This window comes from Stegodyphus dumicola, chromosome 11, assembly GCF_044657685.1.
Source record: "Stegodyphus dumicola isolate Sdum_Otavi_A_Nest chromosome 11, ASM4465768v1".
Classification (NCBI taxonomy): domain Eukaryota; kingdom Metazoa; phylum Arthropoda; class Arachnida; order Araneae; family Eresidae; genus Stegodyphus; species Stegodyphus dumicola.
In genome coordinates this window covers 22,229,991-22,257,824 of record NC_140778.1, presented here as the reverse complement: position 1 = coordinate 22,257,824, position 27,834 = coordinate 22,229,991, and the positions used below count along the sequence as shown (strand labels likewise).

The 27,834-nt window shown below is 33.8% G+C and overlaps 1 long non-coding RNA gene across 1 annotated transcript; it reads left to right on the top strand.

Annotated features, from left to right (window-relative positions):
- The first annotated feature begins 6,965 nt into the window (after window positions 1–6,965).
- On the top strand, window positions 6,966–23,166 carry LOC146993841 (uncharacterized). The gene is made up of 3 exons (XR_015043914.1): window positions 6,966–16,634; window positions 19,104–19,218; window positions 22,108–23,166. It is a non-coding gene; the product is annotated as an uncharacterized LOC146993841 (long non-coding RNA).
- Window positions 23,167–27,834: the final 4,668 nt, after the last annotated feature.

Below are 27,834 nucleotides of genomic sequence, written 5' to 3'. Positions count from 1 at the left end.
GTGCTCACACTATGTGAACTTAATGCAATATTATTCGCATGATTAGGTACATTCAGCAGCTACCTGTCAGGTTAAAGAAATGAGTATCTGAGTTGCACATTACATTCAAAGAATAACAGAGGACACTCTTAGGGAATCTGAATTCGCTTCAAAAACGTGGGATTATCGTACTCATTTGCAAACCATTCCTTCATTTGATTTTAAAAAAATGGGTGAATTGTGTTTTCACAAAGTACCCTCTGGATAAAAAAAATGCTGGGTGAGTTCAGTATATCCCCTTTTTTTGCACCGATTGGCGAAATTTAAATTGCATTTTCCACGTCTCGAAAGCGCAACTTGAGATGTATATTATATTTATATATAGCAGTGGTCTCACTTAGGTACTTTGACAGAAAATAGGAATTTTACTGAAATGACATACCGATTTTTTTTTTCATATTTATATTCTAAGATTTAATTTTCTAAAACGCCAAGTTTTGCAGAAATCTCAAGAGTACTTACTAAAAATTATCTTTCAAAATTTTAGATCTTCAATATCACTTAAATTTGATATATATTGCTTAATATCTCTTTTTAATTTGACTCACTCGATGATTCCTTCTACCGCAATTAAAATTTCAGGTGCACTCCAAATAAGTTCATAGATATTTTTTGATTCCTTTAAAGGTTTGTATTTTTCAGTAGTTTTTATCAATCTTTTGAAAACATTTTTGAACTATGAACCATAACATTTTTATCATCACCTTAAATTAGATGAACTCCTAGGCATAACCGAAAAAATCATTAAAGTTTTTTATTCAAAATTCCCAGGATATACGCGAATTTATGTGATAGCACCTTTAGATATTTGCTGTTATAAGCGATGATTTATGCCAAATGTGGTTTACACGCTTTGTTAATATCATTCGGAAGAATGAACGAGGGGCTTTTTTTCCACTCGTGCGTAATGAAAGGGAAAGTAAAATAGGTTACCATTAAATTAGAAATTCGGCAAAAATGTATACTAAATTTATACCTGAAGCAAACTGAAATACTCACTCCAAAATAAATTTTTAACCTACTCGCTAAGTTTCTCATCGAATGTTACAAAATTTAATTTTAATGGATAATTTGAATTGTAGAATCGAAATATGGAAAAAATTCGACATGTCATTCCAGGAAAAGTCCGAACACTTTAGGCTGTATTCTTCTAGAAAAATAATGAGTAATCTTCATGAAAGATGACTTATTTATTAATGGCCTTTCTGAATTAACCGTATCAATTTAAAATTCTATTAAGTGCCACATGCATTAATTTTCTACTCATTTTCAATTTTTAATGCTTAAGTTTTCTTCTCAATTTTTAAGCAAAACATGATTAATTCATTGAAAAATCTGAGACATAAAAGGGAAAATATCCCACTTTCCTTTTATCCGAAGTCATTATGAGAAAATATCCCAAGTCATTATGCGAAAGGTCATTTACAGCTTTTAAAACCTGAAAAATGCATGTCTGCGATTGTTATCGCTCTGCGATGATTTGTAGGCACTTTATTTTTTACCACGATATTTGCGACGATGATTGATTTTAAATTGCGAAGTTTTTGAACAGCATTATTTTCCATGTCGATATTTTGTACAACGATGTTTTAGAACTGCGATGTTTTCTCTTCGCTTTCTTTTCTCCCATGATGTATTGTACCACGACGTTTTCGCCTTGAGTTGTTTCCTACGCAACGGTTACGTCTGAGATGTTTCTGCCACGATGTTATCGGCGAACCCCCAAAATGAACGCATGCATCTCTGTGTAACATGCAAAAAATGAACGACTTATAGTGACTTAATTCAACCTAAGTGTTTCAGGTTTGGCATTGACAATTAGTAATTTGTTCCAGTTTTTAAAGAGCAACTGGGTCGCTAAGCCGCTGTATAGATGCCAAGGCAAATTTCTTAGTTCATCATAATGGCAACATGATGGCATCCTCTGTTACCAAGAAATCTTTGCAATAAAATATTTTGCTGCAAAGGAATTCTATGTTTTGAATAAAATCAAATTCTGTATGTTTTTGCCGCGATTTATGTTTTTGTTGAACTTTTTTTACTTATGTTCAAATCTGCCTATAATTCGAAACTATCCAATATACAAACTTATGTCGGCGTAAGAAATCTTCAGGAAATTCGTAATATTAGCTTGAACTTTGAACAATCTTATATCGTTCTTTTATACCGTATAAATAAATTATATTACATCAACATTACTTAGTTTAGAAACGTGGCTGAACTATTATTTTAAGAAAAAAAATTAATAGCATTGAGAAGACTATTTCGAAACATGTAAATGTATTATATTTTAAAAATACACATTTCTGGTTCATATACGTAATCAAATACTGGCAATGTTTAATTACAGCCTGAGTAAAAATTTTAAGGCCAGTAAAAAGTTTTGAAAAAATGTAAAATGAAATTAAAGGGATTCAATTAATATTAATTATTAAAGTTCAATGCTAAGAAATAAATGCTATAAACATAATTTGTAAATACATAATTATGAGAAACGTGGTTATTTACAGTTTAGTATTTCTGCCTGAGTAAAACTTTAAGGCCACCAGTCATTTTTTAAAAATAAATGTAATATAGCTTGTTACAACGCTGCAATTTTCATATTTCTCATACGTTTTTTTCAAAGTATTGGTGATCTTTGTAAAGATGGCGTAGGGTAAGAAGTTAACTTATCGTGAAAGAGGAGAGATCGAAGCTTTGTCTTCAACAGGAATGAGTAGTCGTGCTATTGCGATAAAGATAGGAAAATCATCCTCGCGTGATGAAAGAAGAGTTGGCCAAATTGTATCTACTGGAAAGTACTCAACCAGGAAACTGATTCCGACGACAGGTTTAAAGCTTTGTCAAAAACGATTTATAACACAAGTAAAAGGTCTGGAAGGTTCACTTGTACAGCAAAATTGACTAAACCTCAGTTACTGCAGAGACACAAAATAGAGCATTTGAACTTTGGCCAGAAAGTCCTGAGCTGGGACAACCAATGGATATAAAGTATTTTTTCTAACGGAAAAAAATGGAATTTGGATGGTCCAGATGCCTGGAATTTCTACTGGCATGATATAAGAAATGAAAAAGAAATATTCTCCAAGCGCCAACTAGGTGGAGAGTCTGTCATGACTTGTGCTGTTTTGCTTACAATCTTGTGGGCACAATTACATTCGTTTCAGGTAGAATGAATTCACAAGGATACCAAAATGTCCTAACAAATCATCTTTTGCCAAATGCTGAATGTCTTGCTGCAGAAAATTGGAAATATCAGCGAGACAATGTATCGATCCATTCGAGTAACAGCACAAAAAATTGGTTCCAAGTCTACAATATTGAAACTCTGAAATAGCCAGACAGATCACCTAACCTCAACCCAATCGAGAACCTTTGGGGTGACTTAGCAAGAAGCGTTTATGCAAATGGGAGACATTTTACATCAACAACAGAGCTGAAATCTACTGTCGAAGATGAATGGTATAAAACCGACCTCACCCTTTGTCAAAAACTCGTTTCCTCCATGAAAACAACAATATTTGAAGTAATTCGAAGAAATGGCTCCTACACAACCTTCTAAGGGTTTGTAATTTTTTCTTACATGTTATTTTCTATGTTAGCCTTAAAGTTTTTATTCAGGCTCAAATATTCATCTGTGTGTTCTGTAATATTTTCTAATAATAAAATATTTGCAAATTAATTTTTCTACTTTTTTTTTACTTTTATTTAAGCTCAATAATTATCAATCAAATGGTATTTTAATTCCTTATTTTAAAAGTTTCCATTTTCTCAAAAATTTTAGTGGCCTTAAAGTTTTTACTCAGGCTTTAGTAGATATACTCCCTATGGTGTTAAAAAAACCTTACTATTATCCCTTTAAACAGAAATATGATTAATACTTAATTCTCTTCTTCCAGGTTTTTGTATGCCCTCTATTGCAAGTTATTAGAAATGTATTACTAATTTTTATTTATATCATATATTTTTATTTTACTACATATTTTACGTAACTGTCATAAAGCATTAAAAAAAGGCGTATTACAAAGTGGCATCAAGGAAATAAAAGAGTAATTGATATTTTAGAATAAGTTATTTTATTTAAACAATACTTCATACCTAAAAATTTTTTACACAACTTTGGTTTTATCCATTTAATTTCAGTTCGAAATACTATTTTATAACCTATTCGTACGTTTTTTATTAATTAACTTTAGGTACGATTAATTGATAAATCTAACCAGCCCGTATCTACGTTAAACATGCCGAAAATCATGAAAATGGCGATGATGGCAGCCCGTTCACTATGATTTGAACCCTGAACCAAACTACAAGTGTTCAGCGACTTTACCGCTCGGCCGCTGGTGGGCCTCCTCCCATTATGAAGTAGTATGAGAGGATGTCTGCAACTTACTAGACTTTATTTTAAAGTGTAGTAAACGCATGCAAACTATCCGACAATGATAGCGGTGACAAGTGTTATGAAAATTGAAGTTCAAAGAATAGGATATATTGTAACTTCTTTAACATATGAAAGGAGAAATAAGTCGTTTCGAACGATGAAATCCTATATAATTTATAGTTTGCTTCAAAACGACAGACATGAAACACCCATCAGGACATTGAATAATCCTTGAATTCTTGCATATCTTTGTATTTAAGGCTCACTATGCTATATATCATTGTCATTACATGCAAGATGTATTTTTGATTTCTACTTTCATCCGTAAATGTACTTAAGTATATATGTATAATATAGATACATAATATTGTAAATATATTTTAAAACTTTATTTTTGCAGGAATTCCAGATGTTCATTCTGTTGCTGGTTCCCCTCCTATACTAATTTTAGAACCTACCCGAACAATGAAGTCATTCCCAAATTTCCTAACTTCAGAAAAAAGCTCTGTATCAGATACCATAGTTACTAGTATTCCGCATTCAAAGGCACAAATTAAAATCCCAACAAATCGCTCAAATTTTTTCCAGAAATTCCCCATTAACGAATACGAAGCGTTCGCAAAAGACCTTCCGAAACTCTTTTTGACGAAAGATTATATTCCCTACAAAGACTTTTTTCATCGTTATCCAACTTTACGAGATTTTGAAAAACATCTTATTCTTATGAAAGCAGAAAGACTCCGACAGTTAACCCAGCAACCTAAAACAAAAGAAACACGAGTAGAGATATTTTATACAGGGTGGATAATGTTTGGTGGTTTTAGCCTATTTTTCATAGTCTTCGTTTGTTGTTTTATTTTCATTATTCGATATTTAAAAAAGCGATGGCCTTATATACCAACAAGTGTTGGAAGAAGAGAACTACAAAATAACGATATTCGACAAGATTTGGAGGAGGGGAATTGAAAATGCAACAATATTAACAAGCACTGGAGGACGGAGAAGGAGGTGTTGGAGGAGTGGAATTCAAAAGCGAACAACATTCAACAAGCATTGAAGGAGGGGAACACAGAAAACAACAACATTTAACAAGCGATGGAGAAGGAGCGAAAATCAAAAGGCAGCCACATTCAATAAGCAGTTTAGAAGGGGAACACAGAAAACAACAATATTTAGCAAGCGATGGAGAAGAGGATGCTGTTGAAGGGGAATTCAGAAACTACTTTCAGTAGCGGAAACAAGAGCGATAATCAGAAAGAAACAAACAAGCCGCCCATCAATCTATATTGAAATATATAGGAAATGCATTCTTAAAAAAAGTAAAACTAAACCCATCTAATGTGCAAACAATAGACGAAAAGAATTATCTTCATTTAAGCCATTTCTAATACTCAACAAAAGGTGTAAATCGATCTGCACGCTGACTAAGAACAAAATGAATTCCAGCTAAAACGAAAATGAAAAACAGAACAAGGGCAGAGCAGCTGAACAAATAACAAATATTTACTAACCCAGAAAAGCAAATTCGAATGATACAAACAATATAAATAAGGATAATATGAAATAGAATTTTCAATACAAGACAGGACCGTGAACGAACATCTCCAGAGAACGTTCAAGCCCATATGATAGTCAAAACCCGACTTAAGCAGACGAAACCATCGAATTCGATTTGTACTAGGATTACGCCATAGAGTTTCAAAAATATCAGCAAAATGTAAATAATTGGAGTGAATCTGCAGAATAGACTACTTTTCCAAGACAAATTTCAGATATTACACAATACAGTTTTCAGTAATCTGCTTTATATGAAATTATATTTTGGAAAACTGTAAGCTAACAAAAGTAAAATCAGCGAATTTTAATTGGCGTAAGCTTTAAATGAGGCACTAATGCAAGAAATTAAAAAAACAGGTATCGAATTATATGTTCCTATTTTTAAAAGAACACGGAGAAGGCATTAAGATGTTTTATATTCACTGATAATTTAATAAATATATGAGAGTAAAAAGTGGGAATAATTAATGATAATTTTTTGCGTCACTTTCACATCGGAAAGACTGCAGAAACTCCACTTAACAGACATTATTTATTTGAATTAAGACCATCGCTCTGGTTTTATAATATTATAGAGGGAATGACTTTAATATCATTACAAATTCTTAAATGAACCTCTGAAATATCATTTTTCATAATAGATGCATAAAGGAATGTAGCAATAAATTTAACTGTGCCTTGTGGATATCCATTAATAAAACATTCGGCCTTTGTACCAGAAGTGTGCAATGAAGGTATCCGAAATCTCATGCGTACGAATCATATATCTTGTGGCAAAAGTCATTATTCGCCTCTGCAAATACGACGTAATAGGAGAAAGCAGAAGAAATCTACCACCATACATAGGAAAACCTCAAGTTTCTCGTCCAGAACTTTCGCACTTAAAGAGATGGGAAGTATATCTCCAGATTGAATATCCTACTTTATCTAAATACAAGATCACCGCATATAAACAAATATAGAATCCATTATCAGGTACTTTCGTAAATTCGCTTGATGTTTATATCGCATCAAAGATAATTTGACGTACTACTGCATCTAATGAAAAAGGGAAAAGTAAATTCTGCCTGACATTCGGGAGATTATTGGTTCCTATAGTACCTGTTCACGTCTTTTGAAACCATGTCCAGATGCGAAAAAATAAAACTTGACAAATCTTCGTGGGATTAATTTCCTTTAAGCTTCTACTTGTAAAGTCGCTAAAAAAAACCTTAAGAAATCTAAGGATACAAATATAGATTTTCCATGGTTACGGAAATATATAAGTAATAACAAAGATGAAATTTTGCCTGTTTTCATTTCTTAAATTGTTTGAAGAATGCAAAACAGCCTGCATACTTCTTCAAAAGATTAGGACAAATGAGATTAAGACAGCATGTCCTTCAAAGATGGCTTAAACAAAGAAGTTTTAGCGTTTTGTCTTCTAGCTCAGATGATGATCGATTAAGATGTTCTTCTACCACCATAACTCATCCAGTAACGAAAACGTTCTACTAATTTCTGTTTCCATTTGACACGTCTATTCTCCTCCTGAGCTGCTTTCCCACTGAAGCAGATAGTTACATATCCCATTAGTTCGTACAAACTGGTTTCTGTATTCTGACTGATTTCTCGCATCAAAACAATACAATATTTGTTGCCTACTTCTCGACTTTCCAATGAGATACTGCCACTATGATTTCTCTCGAAAACAGGATATGAAGTGAAATTTGTAACCATTTATTTTATATTCTCCTCAACATTTATTTGCCCTTTAGAACTCAAATTTAAAAGAAAAATATGTGAATATCCGTTTCAAATTGGCATCGTAATCGAGCAAGTAAATGCCAATTGTTTCTGTCTGAATCAAGCAAAACTTGTATCTATATTTCAGTGTTTCCCGTGGTATTGATTATGGAACTAGCACTCAAAGCTGTGAACCCTGCCCCATGTACTAGGTAACTAGAAGCTCCAGAACTATTTTAGATATATGTACATGTATTATAGGAATACTTATACACGTAGTGAATCTCAAAGAATCAAACTTGTTATTGGAAAACTGAAATACCAAGCAGCTGATGATATAAAAAAAATCTCTGAATTATCTCTTTGAAAGGAAACTATCTGCACAACGTACATCATATTTTGGTACATCATATCACTTCCGAAATCTAAAATTGCAGCAGGAATAAAGGAAAAGTCGCTTTAGACGCTACAGTATTTCTAAGATACAACCTTGACTTGTAATAATAACTATGTTAGAAATCAAGAATTGCAAACTTCTGGTGTAGAACTTGACTCTTTTAACAGCATCAGTAACAAAGCCAGAAGCTAAGCCGTGTCGGACATATGTGATATGTCCAATGCACGTTCTATCGAGTATGTTAACAGGTGTGCTAAATTACAAACATATTGCATGGAGTTCCAGAATGTAAAATTATAACCCTCTTATGTTATATAACTTCCTGTTTCTAAATCCAGCTGTCGTCATCGGTACCGAAGCTCTAAAACACTTCTCTCCAATTGGATTTCAATTTTCTTTGCTTCAGTAGGCGGCAAATCCTCTACACAATAGTTCGTCCTTAACTGTGATGAGGTAAATGGCCTGTTTACGGATTCCAGTACCAATTGTCTCTCCCAGAGAAAATGAAAATTATGATACGATTAATAATTCCGATAATAATACAGACGTTTTAGTAACTGCTTCAATTCTTCAGAAATAGAAGGTTCTACGAAACGACATATAAACTTCAAAATAATATACACAGCAGCCAAGCGATTTATGCCAAGAATAAGCAAGAAATCATAATTTTGTATCTTATTTTGGCCAAGATTGATATGAAAAATGATTACGCGAAATTTGCAAAGAACATTTGAATTAAATGATTAAGTTCGCATTTCACACAATAAAATGAAGACAAATTATTTAAACGACAGATAGAAGTGATTAGCTCGAAATCAATATCAAAGGAATAACTCCATGTTTGAGAAGTTTCAAAGTCATTGAAAACGTTACAATGTGAATTCGGCAATATGAAAAAAATTACATGAAAGGAGCAGTAACTCCCATAATCCTACTCATATTGTAAATTCCTTCTCCAATATACGTAACAAGCAATTCAAAAATTACGATACTTTAGTAATGAATATATGAGAAATTAATTACAAGTTTCTGTCTTCAATCCGAGAATAGCTATTGCATAAATCGAGAAATTCCGAAGTCAAAACTGTAGTTATAAGCAAAATGCTGGAGTTTACAACAGAATTTCAGATCAAAATTGTATCTACACGAGAAGTCATCTGGATCCCGAACAATTTCCCTATATTTTCTGACGTAATTAGGGATGGTAAAATATGAATTAAAATTAGGTGGTATGCCTTCGAGGAGGAATTTCTAGTGCAAACTGGCTCGTATGCACGATCACGCCCATGCAATCAGCCTGATTGCCTAGATTAGTATCCCGAACCAACTACAAATATTCAGCGACTTTCTTGTTCTGCCACTGCACACGGCTTTTTCAAGTGGAAGAGCATTACGATTTAGGGCTGCTACGTAAAGTGCTGCTTGACTTGAAGTTAAAACGTGATAGCAAAACTGCGTATCTAGTGGTCGTATAGCCCCTTGCATGTGTTATCGTTGTGACTGACGGCGATTGCATTAGCGATATAAGTAGACCATCTTTGTCTTGATGTAACTTTGAACTGAAGTTTCCTTAATAAGAAAATATATGGACCAGCTGTCATCAAAGCATAAAATGTCTTTGAAAATAGATTAATAACGCCTATATTTTCTGTGGAAAATTAAACAAATATAATTCCTTAAATATATAGTTATAACGAATTGTCTGAATGCCAGTTTTATATTTAATTTGTAATAGGTATCATATTTAATTTATAAATTTCTACAGTATTATGCAGTTTGATGACTAAGATGTTGGGATTAGCTCATTGTTTATCCAAAATATCGGAATCCTGGCTGTATGTTTATTTTCTGTGAAAGTAATTGCCATCTGGTATTCAGCCTACTTCTGTATTTCGTTTTCCTTACTGTGTAGACTAAAGGCAAAGATTTGTTGAATTAAATTATGCAGAAAGACTGTAGTAGTCTGACAGCTTAGAAAATTCAGGATAATCTGCATGAATATGCAATATAAAATAAAGCCTTTTTGTTGGTATTCTTTTTATAATATCCACCTTATTGAAACTTCGACTGCAACATCGAACTGTGACTGATACTAGCGAGGATAATTCAAGAAGCAAATGTAAAATGTCGTACAACTTGAATGACTCTGTAGAAAAGAGTAAGAACTTTCATATCATCCGTATTTTGTCATATCAGATATATTTAAAAATGCAGAACTGCAGTTTCTGCAAAAAGTAAATTTAGATAGGCACAAACAGTATGTAATATAGCCAGTTGATATCAATGATAGTTATCGATATTTATTGCAAAAGCTATCTTTAAACAACTCGACATTAGAATAAAAAATATGATGTCAGTATATTTCCGCATTTGCAGTGGCATTAGCAAAACTGCGCAAGTTAGATCTGCTGAAAAAAATTATGACCACCCATTGTAAAGATTCAGCTTTCTTCGTTGATGCATTTTACTGTTTTTGCGTGGTTTTCACTTCATCCAGATTTTACTATGTCAGATATCTTTCTTTACACAATGTCCAAACAGACTTATTTCTTTGTCAGTATTAGAGGAACAAATTACGTGCTCCCCTTGTCTGAAGAAATACTTTATGCAGCCTGTTACTCAAGGCATATCTGGTTTTGTAGCTCTTCGATTTCCTGTAGCTGCAATGAAAGTCCTTGCAATATAGACTGGTGTCCGCTGCTTGTTTCGTTTAAAATCATCTTCAAATAATTATCCTGACAGTTTGTTTTCGAAAGTTTTTAAAACCGTTCCCAGGCACCTGACAAAACGCATTTAAATATGTATAGGTCTTTACAGACATGTGCCAGTGCCTATCCCTATTCTATTCTCAAAATCATAAGCTATTTCTTATAAACGTCAGAATGGTTTCAAAACGACAATTTCCCCCTTTCAAGCTGGAGTATTTTATTCTTCTATCCATGCAGTTCTTGATATTATAATTTGAAACACGCCTTGTTCTCCCTTCCAAATGTGTCAAAAGAACAGAAGCATAGTTCTACGTAGAAGTTGAATTTCTCTGAAGTACGGAATAAGGTTGATGGTAAGTTGCTAACCATGTGCCTTTCTTGTTTCTAACCGTGACTTCACTTAATAGATTAAAAATATGTAATCACTTTTCATAGTTGTGGCTTTAAATCTTCCCTTCGGCCTATAATAGTATGTCGAGCTGTCGAAAGTGTGGAATTTCATTCCCTCATACTTTGATAAAAGAAAAAAGTTAGTCATCCTGAAGTTTGCATGTGATTATACACTGCTGGTAGCCGAAACTGTTAGAACATGAAGGAATCGCACTGCAGAAATTGAGGGGTTCTTTGAGAGGTGTAGAATGCTTATTTATTTATATCATTATCAAGCGATGCGAATATTACAAACAAGAGTGATGATACTTTAAAAAAATTCTTAAACGAAAAATTTAATCTTTAAAATTGAAATTTACGTGCTGTTTTTTGTTGAAGTTAGGGTTAAGCTCGGTGAAAGCAGATGGAAATCAGCTCATATCATAATTCGATCACCGCAGAATCTCAACTTAACAGAATGAAAAATAATCTTTTTACCGAACAGTTGTTGCTAACTCTTGTACAGATCTAAGGACTTTTATGAGAATTTTCAATTGATGGTTTTGAGAGGATGACACAGAACAAATTAAGGAATCGCACTGGATGTCAACAGATGTCTTGTGCACATTGCATTTCGTCTTGGTTCAGATAAGTAATGTAATCTATTTTAGAAAGCTATCACTGTTGTGCAGCACGACTTAGTTGCCCATGTTGTATAACGTATTTTGTGTGTTACGCATTGGTAGGAATTCGACAATTGCTCCAGCTTTCTTGGAATCTGCACCTTAGGAAACAGAACTTCGAAACTGCTCTAAGAGAAATATGTGAAAAGTGAATGCGAGTAAAATCATTGCAATTTGACGAGTCCCTCTTTTTTTTTATAGCATCATGATGGCCAAATCGGAATATTCCAGGACTAATGGCATGGAGAGCCATTGAGTAGACATCACATTCACTTCTGGAATGCATATTAAGACGGTACGTCCTGTAGCCCGTACAAGCATGAAGAGAACGCATAATCGGATGGCGGATTGGGGAATGCTTCCATTGACTTAAGTTTGTAGCAAAATAAATTAGGAGGACAAACATGCAGTCGAACCCATCGGGCAATGGCATCCTTTTCAATGATGAGTGTAAATTCAGCATCTACGAATACTGCTATCGCGTGCAGGGCAGCCTATGCGTTTACCTCTGATCATGCCTTGGAGCAAGATTTGAAGTGTGCTATGAGGACACCAAATAAAAACGAGAAACAAAGCAAGAAAGATGAATTTCAGGTCTACCTAAAGAATGATGACATTCATATTGATTGCCTTCGAAAGACTGTGCTAAATATAAATTTATAATTTAACAATAAGAACTGTACTATTCTTCGAAAAGATAGGACAGACGGAAGTGGAGGAGGACTTGCTTTCTTTACTTGCAATAATATTGTCCAATAGAGGGAGATAAAAATTAATCAAATCCAAACCACGGAAATTCAGGCCATGGAAATCCTCTTCCAAAGACACTGCTGCATCCTGGTTAACGTGTCTATTACCGAGAAGACTCACGTGCCGAAACCCTCTATAAAATATCTGACACCCAATCTGACTTCATCACAGCCATAAGGATGGCATTATCGCCTTATATGAAAACGATACTGCAATTCTCAGCAAATCCACCAATCCGAAAAGAGCCATCCGAAACCTCCAAAATGCGATAGACTATATCTATCTGTGGTTTAACGCTTGAAAAATTAAAATCATTGAAAGGAAATCTACTACAATATATTTCCAAAAGAACTCTAATAATAATTTGGCCATTCCAAATGAAAAATGTGTTAAATATTTAGGCGTTTATCTCGATCAAAAACTAACCCTCAAAAACCATATCGAAAATATCTGTAAAAAAACCAACCAAGCAATAGTCAGTATCTATGCACTCATAAGGATAAATTCTATACTTAGTCTTGCTACAAAAACAGTTTTTATCTACAAGCGATCCGCCCAAATTTATTCTATGCTTCCCCAGCGTGGGCTGCAACTGCAAGAACTCACCTCGAAAAAATACAAATAATTCAAAACAAGGCCATCCGAATAATTAGAAATGCACCTTGATTCGTACAAATTAGCACTCTTCACAATGACTTAAAACGTAAACCCACGAACTGTGAAATTCTGAAAGCTTCTCATAACATTTTCACGAAATGTGACAGTCACTCCAAGAATATCATCAAAAAACTTGGAAATTACGATTTCACAATTGAACAACGGCAAGCCAAGATTTTACTTCATTTTCTTTACTTATACATTTACTTATCAAATTACAAAACGCGATGTACATTGTTCCTGCCAAAGCAAAACAACTTTGTGTGTAAATAGTTTTTTGTCTTGTGAACCGTGTTTCAATGTACTGAAAATTGTGTTTTTCATCATTTTACTTGATGCCAATTAAATCTCGTCAGAAAAGTAACTTTTAGGAAATTTTAAAAATGCATTACAATACATCCTGCAAGAGATAGCGCCACCAGAGTTCCAGTCATCTAAAATGCTGATAGATGGCGCCACACGATCGCCTCATGTTTCACTTATTTTACGAACGGCGGCACAGAAGGATCCGTCATTAGTAATCTCTGAGTTCTAGCACAGCATATGCACAAGTATTTCCATATTATTGGATACAACGTATTCGGTTCTTCACCCATTTAAATGGCAAGTAATATATTGGCACAGGCCGTTTTATTGGTCGATTGCCTCTTACTAAGTGATACGACATAGAGATTTTCATTACTATGCTGGTCGATTTTAATGCTAAAAGGTAAACCTGCGGCTTGCATTCACTGGATGTGGAGAGAAAGCAGATAATGGATCTATTGATAGACCCAAATTTGCTACCTTAAACGATGGACAAAACAAATGCCTTTCATCGTGATCTCACTGAGGTGTATTATCACATATCCAATACCTGTACATGGAAGATCATTGATAATGCAACGAATAATCATCGACCTGTTATTATGAAGCTCAATTTTATTGCTGAAATTTCTGAAAAAGGTAAAAAGATTTTGGAATTTTAGAAAGGCAGACTGGTCAGATTTCGCCTAATATTTCGACAACCTCTGCCACAGTATTCATATCCCAGAAGATTAATTTGAGGAACAGATGGAGAGATTCACGCAAAATTTCAATTCAGCTAAGAGATTCATACCAAAAGAAAAAGAAAAGAACATTGAAATCTTGACTGCAAGGACCAGGATATAGACTCCCGATGAAACAGAGAGACTGATTAAAGAGATCAACTTAAGCAAACAATACGGACGAAAACATAAAATTGCTATCAGGGGGATGAAACAGACTAGAAGAAAAACTATTTTCCAGTGAGCAACAAAAATGAGCCGAGCATTGTAGAACTCTATATTTAAGAAAAGACGTTAAGTATCGGAAAACAGCTAAATCACTTAACAACTCGTTCACTAAAACTGTTTACCAATCTTGAAATAACCTTGATGCAGCTGGGCTAACAGTAGATATATGTTGGTAGGTATGTCTACCAAAACTATTAAGGGAAATAAATCACTTGTAAATTATTATATTTTTGGAGAATTGGTTAAATATTTTAATGTAAGAACAAGACAATGCATGTTGACCATCTTTAACACATCATGGAAGTCTGGTCTGGTTGGAAGATTTTTGTTATTGTACCTTTGCTGTAACCAAATAAATCGCTACAGAATGCAAGAACTTTATGGCCTATCGTCTTAATCAGCATCCTTTGCAAGGTGATGGAATGAATTATCCACTCACAATTCACGGAAGTCCTCATGAAACATAGGAAGATAAATTTTTATAAGACTCATTATGGAAAATAACATATAGTGGAAAACCAATTATTCTATCATCGATGGTTTCCAAGAACGATACCAAAAAGATCATTGCTGTTTTTCTTTATATGTCTTCCTCAGCTGATAAAATATGGAGACAGAAAATAATAAACCATATACGGTATTGAAGGAAATGCCCTTATCTTGGAAATTTTATCAAGGGAAAGATAATAGTTGCAGGTGTACACCAAGCTCCAATTTTAAGTCCTCTTCTCTTCCTGTTATATATGATAGATATTCGCCCTTAAAAAAGATACTCAATCGGCCTCTCTCACATATGACTTCGCGATCTGGCACTCCAGCAAAGATATAAAAACTCCAGAAACTAATAAATGGGATCGTAAAATGAACGCAGAGCTTAAAGCCCAAGATCAATGCTTAATCCGCTTAAAAGACTACTGTATGTATCTGCAACAGGCAAGAAGCATAGACATTTGGTTAATCCAAAATTGTACATTGAAGGCAAATTCATAATGAAGACATCATGTCCAAAATACTTAAGAATCACATTAGATGCAGAATTAAGATAAACGAAGCATATCAAAACCCATGTAATGAAAATGCAGTGAAAATATTAAGAATCTTTAAACGTCTTTTCGAAAGCAATAGGGGAACTTTTCTGGCACTTGACATGTACATATACCTTCCCATTTCTGAGGAACCAAAAGGACTCATTGTCTTCTGTTGTTTAATTGCAGCTCTACAAGCAATCCTGTATACAAGCTCTCTAATCCCCAGCGAATACACTTTCGCCTAAACGATGGTAAATATTTAGATAAAGTCTGTTTTCTTTAGTGATTGCAGCGAATGTCAACATCACAATAACGAGAACGCAAATAAACTGCAAAAGAGACTCAAATTCTTAGCAATAATTATAACGTAAATATTATTTTCTGGGACGAAAATGCCGCGGCCAAATAAAAACTGAAGGAACTTTCAATTGCGATAAAGCAGGAACTCCATAACATCAATGGAGATAGACTTTTAACAAAAATTAGAGTGAAGCTTAGAACTCGCCATCATAGTGGACTGAAAACTGACACAGTAGATAGGAAAACCTACAGAAACTGTGTAACTGCCCGGACACTGAATTGACCTCTGCGCACATTTTTCATTGTCGGGCCCTTCTTGCTGAAATGTTAAAAATTTGGGTCTTGTTCATGAAACGAATCCCTACGATAACAACAATTTGCCGATTGCCAAGTTTTCATCTTTGTCCCTGGCTATATATAAATAGGTTTCATCATAGGCAAGACAACAAAAACAAACCATATCAAGTATTTCGGCTACCTCCTGTTACGGAATTAGATTATAGCTGTACCATATTTTCTGGACCTGTGTCGCACCATAATTCAACAAGAATGAGAAGCTGTATGTTGCTCACGCTGCCATAAGTTTCCTTAATGAGCAGGGAGAGGGAAAGGTGGACAGAGGAACAGAACTTTATATGGTTTGACTATTTTTGCTCCGTCGCACTGCTGTTCTAGCACTACATCTATTACGGGGTGCACAGCTCCCCCTGAAACCGGCACAGCTAGGAATCCAGTAGACAGTGAGCGATATTCTTACCATTCTCCAACTGGTTGTCGGTCTCAGGCATGTATTCTGCGTTTCATTATATACAATTCTAATTATTTTATTTTGAAATTAATTTTGGTATTTCAATAGTGTTTTGGTGTCGATTTATATTTCGTTGTTCATAGGTATACTTTTATTAGTGTCGCAGAGGAACCTATGGGACTTTGTCTTACATTTTATATATCCTTCTCCCTTTATATGTTTCATATGCATTTATTTCCATAATCTTGAGGTGTCTAAATCGCTGCCTGACTGTCCTAAAAATGGTAACTAAAATGATGTTCCCAAATGTTGCGCAAATATTTGCTCGTTTTGTAGTTGTAGCCTCGGCTAGCAGTATTAAGTATTAGCAGGTGACCTTTCCAGATTTCATATTCATGTTCTGAAATTAGAAAAACATGGTATTCCCAACTTTGTTGTTAATTTTCGATCCTCTGTTGGCCATTTCATATTAGATTATTCCAGAAATTTCTGCTTTACTGCCCGTGCAGTAGATTGAATAAATTACTAATTATTCTAAATTGCTATTGATATTGTTTATTATTAAATCTCTATGGCTACACATTACAATAGCAGGCCATTTCATGTTATTAATAACTATAGTTGGCTCCTAATCGTCTGATAACAGAAACCGTTCTCCTATACTGTCGTTGTTTAGCAATAGATCCTATAACGAGCATGCGCGAACAAAGTATTTTTCTTAATACAAATGTTTTAATAGATTGTTGTTTGTTTCGCTTTTGTACAGCTGCTAATTAAGTGGTTAGATAATGAAGAAATTTCAAAAGAAATTTCGTTATTTCGCAGTGATATTCCACAACTGTGGTCCAATCAGCAGGAGCATTTCTGCAATATTTGAAGTAAATATCTTTTTATTTGTTGTTGGAAGAACTTGCTAATATTAGGAAAATGAGGTCATTAGAGATTAATGTTCTTATACGAAGAAAGGGTCATCTGAAAGCACAAATAACGCGATTGAAGGGCTTTGTGACTAACATAACGATGAATCAAAGGTTGACACTGCAGAACTCGAGTGTAAGCTGGTCAATATTAAAATTAGTTTAAACAAATTTGAAGCATATAAAGATGTGTTTTAAATTCTGAAGATTGAAAAGAGCACAAACAAGATAAGTCTTCTCGGAAATGGAAGTTGACGTCGAGAAATGTGAGGTAAGCTTTTTACATTTATCAGAGGAACTGGGCAATATACCCAGCAGCAATTATACTGTTTCTCGTAGTAATGTTGCGGCAATAAAAAAGCAAAGTTCAGTTAAACTGCCAGAGATTACCTTGCCTAAATTCAACTGAAACTGCCAAGTAGGGTTTCTTTTTAAAGTTCAGTTTAAATCAATAATCGATGACAATGAATACCGACTGCAAATAACATAGTTTTGTCACTCGGTAGTAAACCGAGTCACAAAACCTATGTTATTTGCAATCGACTCTTGTTGGCCAGGCAAAGAAAACTCAGACTACGAATGAAACTTATGAATCTCTGTGGAAAACGGTAATAGCCAGATTTGAAAATAAACGGTTAATAATTCAAAGTCACGTTACCGAATTATTATCCATATCTAAAATACATCGCGAATCGCCAAAAAAATTGAGACTTTTAATTGACAGAGTGCGCAAGCATCTTCTCGCACTAAAATAAATTAATAGAATTAGATCCTAACCAGTTAACAATATAATGTTAATCAACTGAATGCTAGAAAATTTAGATAAAGAGTCAAGACATCAGTTTTAGTGCCTTTAAAGTTATTTTTTTCATATATGTAAGTAACCGCGCTTAAAACCCTGGAAAACATATTGTCATCTGCTTTTGATGTAGAATCAGTACAATATTTGGTTTTGGTTAATTTTGAATGTGGCAAAGCACGGAAGGGCTATATGCCTAAAGGAAGGGATTCCTTCGTAGGAGACGTTCTATGAGAAACTGCCTTGTATACACTTATACATGGGGAAAACCGCGAAGACGCCCATGCACTAGCCCATTCGGATTTAACCTAGACCGAACTACCACTTTTGAAAAACTCTGCGGATCAGTTAGATGTAGTTTGAGTACAATCAGTTGATTTCTTTAAAATCTGGAGGAACATTTTTGATGCATACTTATAAATAGCCGAGAAATAGAAAGACGAATGTTTTCGATGCGGTTGAGAAATCAACTAATTTGCAACAAGAGGCAAGAGTGCCATCCTTCTCCGTTAGTAACTTAAGCTTAGCCTTGAATCTATCTACCTAACTGAGGGAACACGCTAACAACATCAGAGTGGGTTCGAAATTGTAAGCCACTGATGACACTTTGATGCTAGCGTCTTTCTCTTAAAATGGTTTGATACTAGCCTCTTTTTCTTCGTAATTCAAGAGTCCGGCCATATATGCCATTATTAACTGAAGCCAATCCCCCATGCTTTCATAGATTTGTGTGCCTTTTGCCTGAAATACCTCTGTTTTACACTCCTTATTCCTCCGTTCTCCCTGCAGAAAATTCCACCTGCCAGAGAGGTCGTCATCATGTGTCTTCAGCGGGACTGTTTAATCTTTTTACGTAAAATGAAATAGAAAAATCCTCACAGACTGAAATTCAAAAAAGGAAATGGTAAGTGGTTTGCCGTATTCTAAATGATGTGTCTTCGTTGTTCAAACTCATGTCATCGGCGGTCATCTGTTAAAGTCGTCGAAAGGTAAAATGGTGTCGATTCGGACTTAAACGAAATGTAAAAAACATGATATTTAAACTTGGTAATGCGATACTGAAAAAGAGATCGATTCCTTTCCGTAAAGTACAAATGGAATCTGAGATCTTTACTATTTCTTACTTTTTCTTCAAGTTATTTTCCGCGAAGCTTCGGAGCTCTAAAAATCAAAAGAAAATTTCAAAAAGGATATTATAAAGCATTCACACTAGTTTATTAGTTTTTGTTAAATGAGAAACTATAAAGATACATTTAGTTACAGATTACGTTTTAAACTTAACACGAAGTCATCACGTGTAACAAAGAATGCCGTGCAATGCTTCGCAAACGTAAACAGTTTTCTTATCGAATATTAATTGGATTTAGACAATAATCTTTCTCAACTGAAGGAAACTATAAAAGAATGGTGCTACTTTGGTAGACGGTTGCACGGATTTTGGCGATTTTTTGGAGATTTTCCTTTGGCGAGTAATACAACTTATGGTAAACCCATTTCTGGATAAGTTATTTATGGTAACCGATACTTTGTTGTCATTTTATTTAAAAAAATAATGCGTTTTATTGTGCATAAATTCCGTGTTTAAAATATTATTTATGGCTTTTAAATATTAAAAATCAATTTAATTTTGCATTTTTATTTGAAATAAAAATTTTATTGTTTATCAAATTTTATGAAATTTTATGTTGTGGATGATGTAATCAATGACGTCGCCTTACTTTAAAAGTAATTCGTTTTAATATGTATAAATTTAATCTAATGTTTTAAACATTATTTATGGCTCTTAAATATAAAAATACAATTAAATTTTGCATTTTTTAAAAAAATGATTTTATTATGTATGAATTTTTAAATAATTTTAATTCTAGCCGTGATGTAATAAGCTCTCTGATTGGTTATAGAATATTTGTGCATTAACGAGCTGTAATCAGCTCCCTGATTGGTTACTGACAATTTCCGCATTTCCGCGCCGTTTTAAAATTTAATTTATATCTTCGAATTCCTTCAAAGATGTTATTTAAATTATGATTCTGATTTTTTATTGTGCTACTTATCAATAAGCAACAGGTTAAACACTCAAAAAAATGTAAGTACATATTTTTCTTTTATTTTATAATTGTATAGTTCAATTTTTGTTAAAAAAATTAATACACTATTTTCAGAAATTGCTGAGATAATTATTGTCCATGTGTTTTAATGTTAATTATATTCTATATAACGTATTTTAAAGTATTTGAATTTAATAATATTATAATTCTTTTAAATGTTGGTATGATGGTTTTGAATTCGATATTCAATTTCAGTAATATTTTAATCTAATTAAACGTTGGCTCAATGTTTTTATAGTGGTGTTTTTATTCTCTTCTTTGCTATATGAAAGTAATAATAAACTTACTTTAGTATTTTATACTTATAGTAAATGTATTTATTTACACTTGCCTGCCATCTTAAAAAATGACATTTTCAACAAAAAATTAATCCATTACTTTTAACGATATTTATTTATTTATTTTTTAAGTTTCGAATACTTTACTATGCGTAAAAACAGCGTTTTTCAAGATGGCTGACGTTTGTAAAAATCGCGCCAACAATTCGGCCAACGTAAATCGCCAAAAATCCGTGCAACCGCCTACCAAAGTAGCACCAAAAGAATACTTCTGATGAGGAAAAAAAAATAAATATGTCTGAATGAAAAAATTTGATTAAGACACCATATGACTTCCTGGCGCGAAATATTAATTTATACGCATTTTTGCTGCATTTCTTTTAAACTTATATGTTTGAATTTCATTAGAGATAGACTTCTCATTGAATTAGTTCAGTTCTCACTTCACGATGAGGCAAAATTTCATAAAACCTTAAAATATCTTGATTAAACATTGAAAAATGTATATAAAAAAATAAAACACCAAATACAATTAAAAACCACTAAAAGAAACAGTCTCTACAATTGAAGTGACACTTTTTACGCAAAAACAAACTATTCGGCCAACAGGCGGCAAGAAAGCAGGTTATTCGATGCATAAAAGTTTCGCTTTGGCCCCACTCCGCAAAAGGACACTGAATGTGCAGAAATATTTAACTCACTATTCTACTAAGTTTCAGTTTTAACCAAAAATGGCTGTTATGGTTAAAAAATAAGCTTAGCAGCACTTAAACCAATTTTAAATTTTTGATAATTAAACAAATATTGCACGTAGATTAACCAAACTCCTTACGTACACATATTACGCAAAAACATCGTTAAATTGCATTTGATAGCTGTCAAAATCTATATTTTGGCTGAAATATTGTAACCGGAATTTTTCGTGATTACAATAGTTCCTTTATTTCGTAAAAAGAAGGAAAAATCTCTTAGAGGACTATAATAAATCATAAATTTTCCATTCATGCAGGATACACAGAAATTTTTCGCACAGCTATTGTAAACATTTTAATGACATTTGGAACAGCGTATTTAAATGAAAAATCTTTCTCATCGTATGTTTCAGCTAAAGGAAAATATGAAAACAAATTAAACGCAGAAAAGGAAATGCCATTACACATAATCAACAGATCTAGACAGCTAGACCTCAAAAGTTCGTGCAAAAAAAAAAAAAAAAAAAAAGGAAGCACACCCCAGTCACTAAATAGACAAGTGTAGTTGTTAACTGTAGTACAGGTTAATGATAATAATGACTAACTTACGTTAGTTTTATGTTAAAATGTTTAAATTAAAAATATTTTTTTACGTAAAGTAAATATAACATATTGATCTACTTTAAATACTGATTTATGGTATATTTTTCTAAAGGTGGGATGGATTTCACCGAAAAACCCTTACAGTTCTTGGTGTTCCTTGAGTCGACAAAGTTTGAAGACCGTTTCTCCACATCTTTTCTCATCTGAGTTCACCATTTTTCATTTTTGGCTTGATTCTTTGCTCTGTCGAAGACCTTTGGACCAAATCTCTTTGGATCAGTGCCTAAAGAATTACGAATCACCCATCATGTCGCACAACCCCTTCAAAGTTACGAACGTCCAGCATGTGTATACTCTTACAAAGTACTATAAAAAGGAATATTTTTATAGGATTTGAGAATCTTCAACAATGTTCTGCAAATATACAATGAAAAGAGTCTGTTACTCTCCGTTGGGACGCCATACTTGTAAAGAGTTATCTTTGCAAATGCTGTATCTTTTGAAGTTTGCAAACTAATATACCCCTCTTTCTCAGTTTTCTGGACGGGAGAAACTTAAAAGAAATTGGCTGACTTAGAATCGGTCAGTTTACTGGCAAACCGCTTTAAATATTGATACGAATTTGGTATTTAGAAAGCTAATGTTAGTTCAATTATAAATTAAATGGTTTCATTTCCCGCGCAGTGCAGCGTATGACGAATATTAAAAGAAGAAAGCTAAGCCGGAAAATTAAAAATACAAGAGCACGTGCATTTAACATTAAATAAATAATTGTCATTTTGATTTCGAGAAAGTACCAGAAAATTCTCGCACGCGCTTTTAAAATCTTATAAAAGGAGGAAAACCTCTCAGTGTGTAGTAATTACTTAGTTTGTTGTTTGTTTAGAAAACTGCTCTTGTTGACAGTAGCGAATTCGCGGATTAGCTTTCTTTAGCTGTTTTGAATTACGTTATATTGGACATTTGAGTAATTAAAAGATAACTACTGTGATATATTGTAATACTGCATGATAATTTGAGGAAATTTAAGCATTTTTGTTGAAATAATAATAAATTTTTGTTCATTTTTCATCGAACTTGTGCATTCATTTCGTAACGAACCCGTACGCACGCAACAATATTATAACTTCACTAGCAACAGCTCAGATAATTTTGCTGCACATGCTTGTGTAGTGAAATGTAATGTGCCTAAATTGAAATATTATATTAAAAATTGTTAAATATTCTGTGATAAAAAGAAATATTTTAAACTTTTTTTTTTTTTTTTTTTCAATAAAATGACTGAATTTATAAGGCATTTTCTCCTTCCTTTCTGAGTGCCTTCGTGGTGTAACGTTAGCACAAACGACGCGTATTCGAGAGGTCCAGGTACCTACCGGAGACGCCATTGCTCATTTTTCAAGTTTCCAGCACCAAAATAAAATAATGATTCTACAGTGGCACCCGAACTAAAAGGTTGTGGGTGATGATTCTTCACCTACTTTTTTGCTTGCCTTCGTTGTGTAACGTTAGCAAACTAGGCGCGTATTCGAGATGTCCAGATCCTAGTCCCGGCGAGGACATTATTAATTTTTCATCTCTCTAGCTAATGACTATACAGTTTAACTGAATTTAGTATTCCACACACTTCTTAATTTGCTGATTTAGTTCGATATTTTCTGCTAGCTTTCTGCTTTGAACTACACTCATGTCCATAAATTAAGGATAATGCAAAATCAGGCAAAGGAAGAGTTAGAAGCAAAACAAATTTGACTTATTTCTAAATCTTATTTATTAAACAAAAGCTAAAGAGCAAAATAAGATGCTGTATGTTTGATATTATTAAAAAAAATTAGCAATTTCTTCTCCCTGGAGCAAATTACAAAAAAAAAAAAAAAAAAACCATTTACAAAAAAAAAAAAAAAAAAAAAAAAAACAATATTACGTGGTTGGTATGATTGTTAATATACTGCATGTCTTACAGACGATGCAATACAGTCCGTACAACGCCTAGGCTTGCTGAGTATCAAATTATCGATCTGATCTTGGGGGATATTACACCACTCAAAAGTCAATGCTCTCCGAAGTTCCGGTAGACATGTAGGAGGAGGTTGGCGGGCTGCAACTCGTCGGACAAGCATGTCCCACACGTGCTCTACTGGATTCAAGTTCGGTGAGAATGCTGGCCAGTCCATACGGTGATATTCTCCGATTGAAGGCATTCGCTTACGATGTTTGCACGGTGAGGACGGCATTGTCATCCATAAACACCAATTGTGCGCTCATGGCGCCCCGAAACAAACTTACATGTTGTTCCTGAATGACGTCCCGATAGATTTGGCTTGTTATGGTTCCAATTTGAACATGCAGGTGAGTTCTGGAGCCCAGAATAATTCCACCCCAAACGAGCACTCCTGCACAACCGTAACGGTGTCGTTCAATGATGTTTCCTTGGTGGTAACGGGTACCTGGAGCTCTCCATATGAACGTCCGGCGAGAATCAGACTGCAAGCTAAACCTGGACTCGTCGGAAATCATCACACAAGCCCACTGTTGCGGTGTCCACAATGCATGCTCTCTATTCCAGGCTAACCGCAGGCGACAGTGAGTTGCAGTAAGTGGAACGCATCTGACAGGTCTACGAGCTTATAGACCAATCTGCCCTAAGCGTCTGTACACGGTCTGCCTTGAAATTGTCGTACCAGTGGCTGAAGAGTGCTGACGAGACAGGTCTGATGCTGTTCTCCGCCTCTTTCTTTTGGCAGTAACTGCTAAATACCGGTCCTCATTCGGCGTTGTAACTCTGGGGCGACTTGCTATAACGTCTACTCACATTACCGTCATCTTGGAATCGTTGCCAAAGCCTGGAGATGACACTCTGGGGAATTCCAAGTTCCTCCGATACTTCCAGTTGGGTACGCCTGCATTCCAGACGGCCGACACCACGTAACAAATCTTCCAAATGCGTCCTTTGTGTCATAACTATTCCGTTATTGCACTGAAATGCTTATAAAGCGCCTGCAAACAATTTTACTTATTTATTTGAAGAATTTTATAAATTTTATTAATTTTATTAAAAGAACAATTTTATTAATTTTACTTATATATTACTCTCTTACGCTCTCGTCATTGTGACGTACCATCGGTGTCATCTGGTTACTTCCTGAAATTTGCATATGATTCTTGAAGATGTGTGTAGTGATTTTACAGGTGATATATTTATTTTAGAGTTCGCTTTCCGCGTGACTCCGAATTACCCTTAATTTATGAACATGAGTGTAATTCATTTCGTATATTGTCATTCACATTGCTGTTTGATAACAAACAACTTCGACTGTATGCAAAACAGTTCCGGTTGTTCCAACACATTTTTAATAGGTAACTGTGGTGCAGTCAGTATTTATGGGCGTTACTAGCACATAATTTCTGGTGAAAACAAAAAGATTGCACGTACGCATTCTAAGCTCAGTTTCAAGGTGATATCATATTCTTATCCCTCCCATTATGTAAAAGAGCCGGTGTTCCTAAAACAGCTATACAGTGCGCTTCTATGTAACACATTATATATTAATTATCGAGTTAGAAAGTTAATTTGCAAACAAGTTTCAATGTGTGCAAATAATGCTATAAATTAATAATATTAGTGTAACTATTAAGAATCAGTAACGCTATAAATTAATAATTTTACTATAACTATTAAAAATCAATAACCCTTATCCATTTTGGATAAATACTACATTACAAATTTTAACACTCCGTCGGTCGCATCTCGAAACTTCCGGCATTTGGCTCGCTGTATCTGTCAGATACATCTCCATTTCACGAGTTTTCTGGTGATCTGTATTACTTTAAATCTTCTATTTTTATTCTTTTTAGGTACAGTCTTTTACACCTAGACCTTTCTTTCTATTCTTTTCTTTTCTTTTTTTTTTTTTTTTTTCTTTTTTAATATTTTTATTTATTATTTACAATCATTATTACACAGGTTAAGATGCCGTTAAAAAACAAACACAATGAAACATGTTAATACAGTTGAAAAAATATTTCAAAATATGGCAGTTGTTACAAATAAATAATATGACATAAAAATACATAATATAAAATGACAAAATAAGTTATATTTAATTCGATTCTAAATTTAAGTTTGATTTTCATTTGAACATATCTGACACATCATTACTGCATGTTCCAAACAAAACTATTAAGCACATTTTATGCAGGAATATTGGGTCAATCTACTTTTCTTATTTGTTTGACATGTAGAGCACCTTTTCCGTTTATTAGGGAATCTTTGCTTTTTTTCTTTGTTCAGCAGTTGGTCTGTAGGTTTGAAGTTTCATTTGCAAATCCTTCGATAAATTGGGTTTAGTAATGCGCCTAACAACTTCTTCATTGAGTAATTCCTTTACCAGTATTTTCAAATACACTCTCCTGTTCTGAACAGTATTCTGATTTCCCAAAAATACAACTAGTACGTTTATAGCTGAAATATTTAGCATCGAATAAAATACTATCATCGGCCATCTCCTTGTATCGGAGCGCAATTATAAGTTCCACATATCTTATCCAGAGCATCAACACCGCATTTTGCATCATTATAAAATAGGATTATATCTGGCTTTTTTTTCATCTCCAGTGTCTACAGCTATAACATCAACAATGTGCATACTTGATACAAGCAAAACATTTTTGCCTTTTTTTCGGTACGTATGAAACTAAGGTGCAGTTTTTAGAAAAACCAAATAAGCTTGAATGTACTTCTTTTCCCTTATATTTCACAAAACAGGGAGGTATTTCTTTTTTATTCTTTCGTTTTAGCATCAACTGCTGCAAAAATTTTAAAGCAATATTTATTTGGTTTTGATGGAATGTACTGGCAAATAGGGCATCTTCATCTAAAAACCTTCCGATTTCTCATCTATCGCAACATTTTGTCCCACGCAATAATTAAGCTTACATTTTCCGACAAATTTCTCAAAAATTTCTTTAATAGGTGCTAATTTATCTGTTTTCCTTCTCTCGCTCCTCGTCTCTTTATCATCAAATCTACAGCATCTTAGAAAAAATTTAAATCGCTCCAGACTCATTACCGTTCTAAACATCTCAATGGCCATTCCAGCAGTAGACCACAGTTATTCCAAAATTTACTTCGCAAAACGCCAGCTAATAAAAGTAAGCCTATAAATGATTTTATTTCAATGATATCTGTTAGTCTTGCATCTCTTTTTCTACTAAATAGATTAGAAATTGTAGAAATGTATTTGTTAATGTACTTTACAATTATTTCCAATATACATAAAAAAAAAAAAAATAAAAAAAAAAAAACCACTTCCAAGAGTCGTATATAGCTTTTATACCTTTCGCATCTCCGATTACTCCAGGTAATTTTGTGGTAATATTCTACGATCTAACATTGACATTTTTTCTTCCGGGCAATTTTGCCCATTTAGTGCTTTTTTCTTTTCCTACATAAACATGACCATTGTTAGCATCATCATCAAGTTCTGAGTGACTATAATCACGCGTGATTATAGTGACCTTTCAGAACTTTCAGAATACAAGTACTTTCAGAATCCACTTCAAAATGTTTCTAAGATATCCACTTCATCATCACTTTCATCAAATTCTTCAGCATTTAATTCCTCATTTCCATCACTAAACAGAATATTATGGACTAATTCAAGATCTCTTTCATTATTCAAATCTAAAAAGCGTTTAGCACTGATCACAGGAAAAATAAATCAAAAATCTATAAGAAATATCGATACTTCCGTAAATCTTCAAGAGAGAAACGTTATCGGGCGCGTGTACACTCTGTCTATCATAAGAAAACCTCTCGCCACTTAGTCTACAGCTGTCT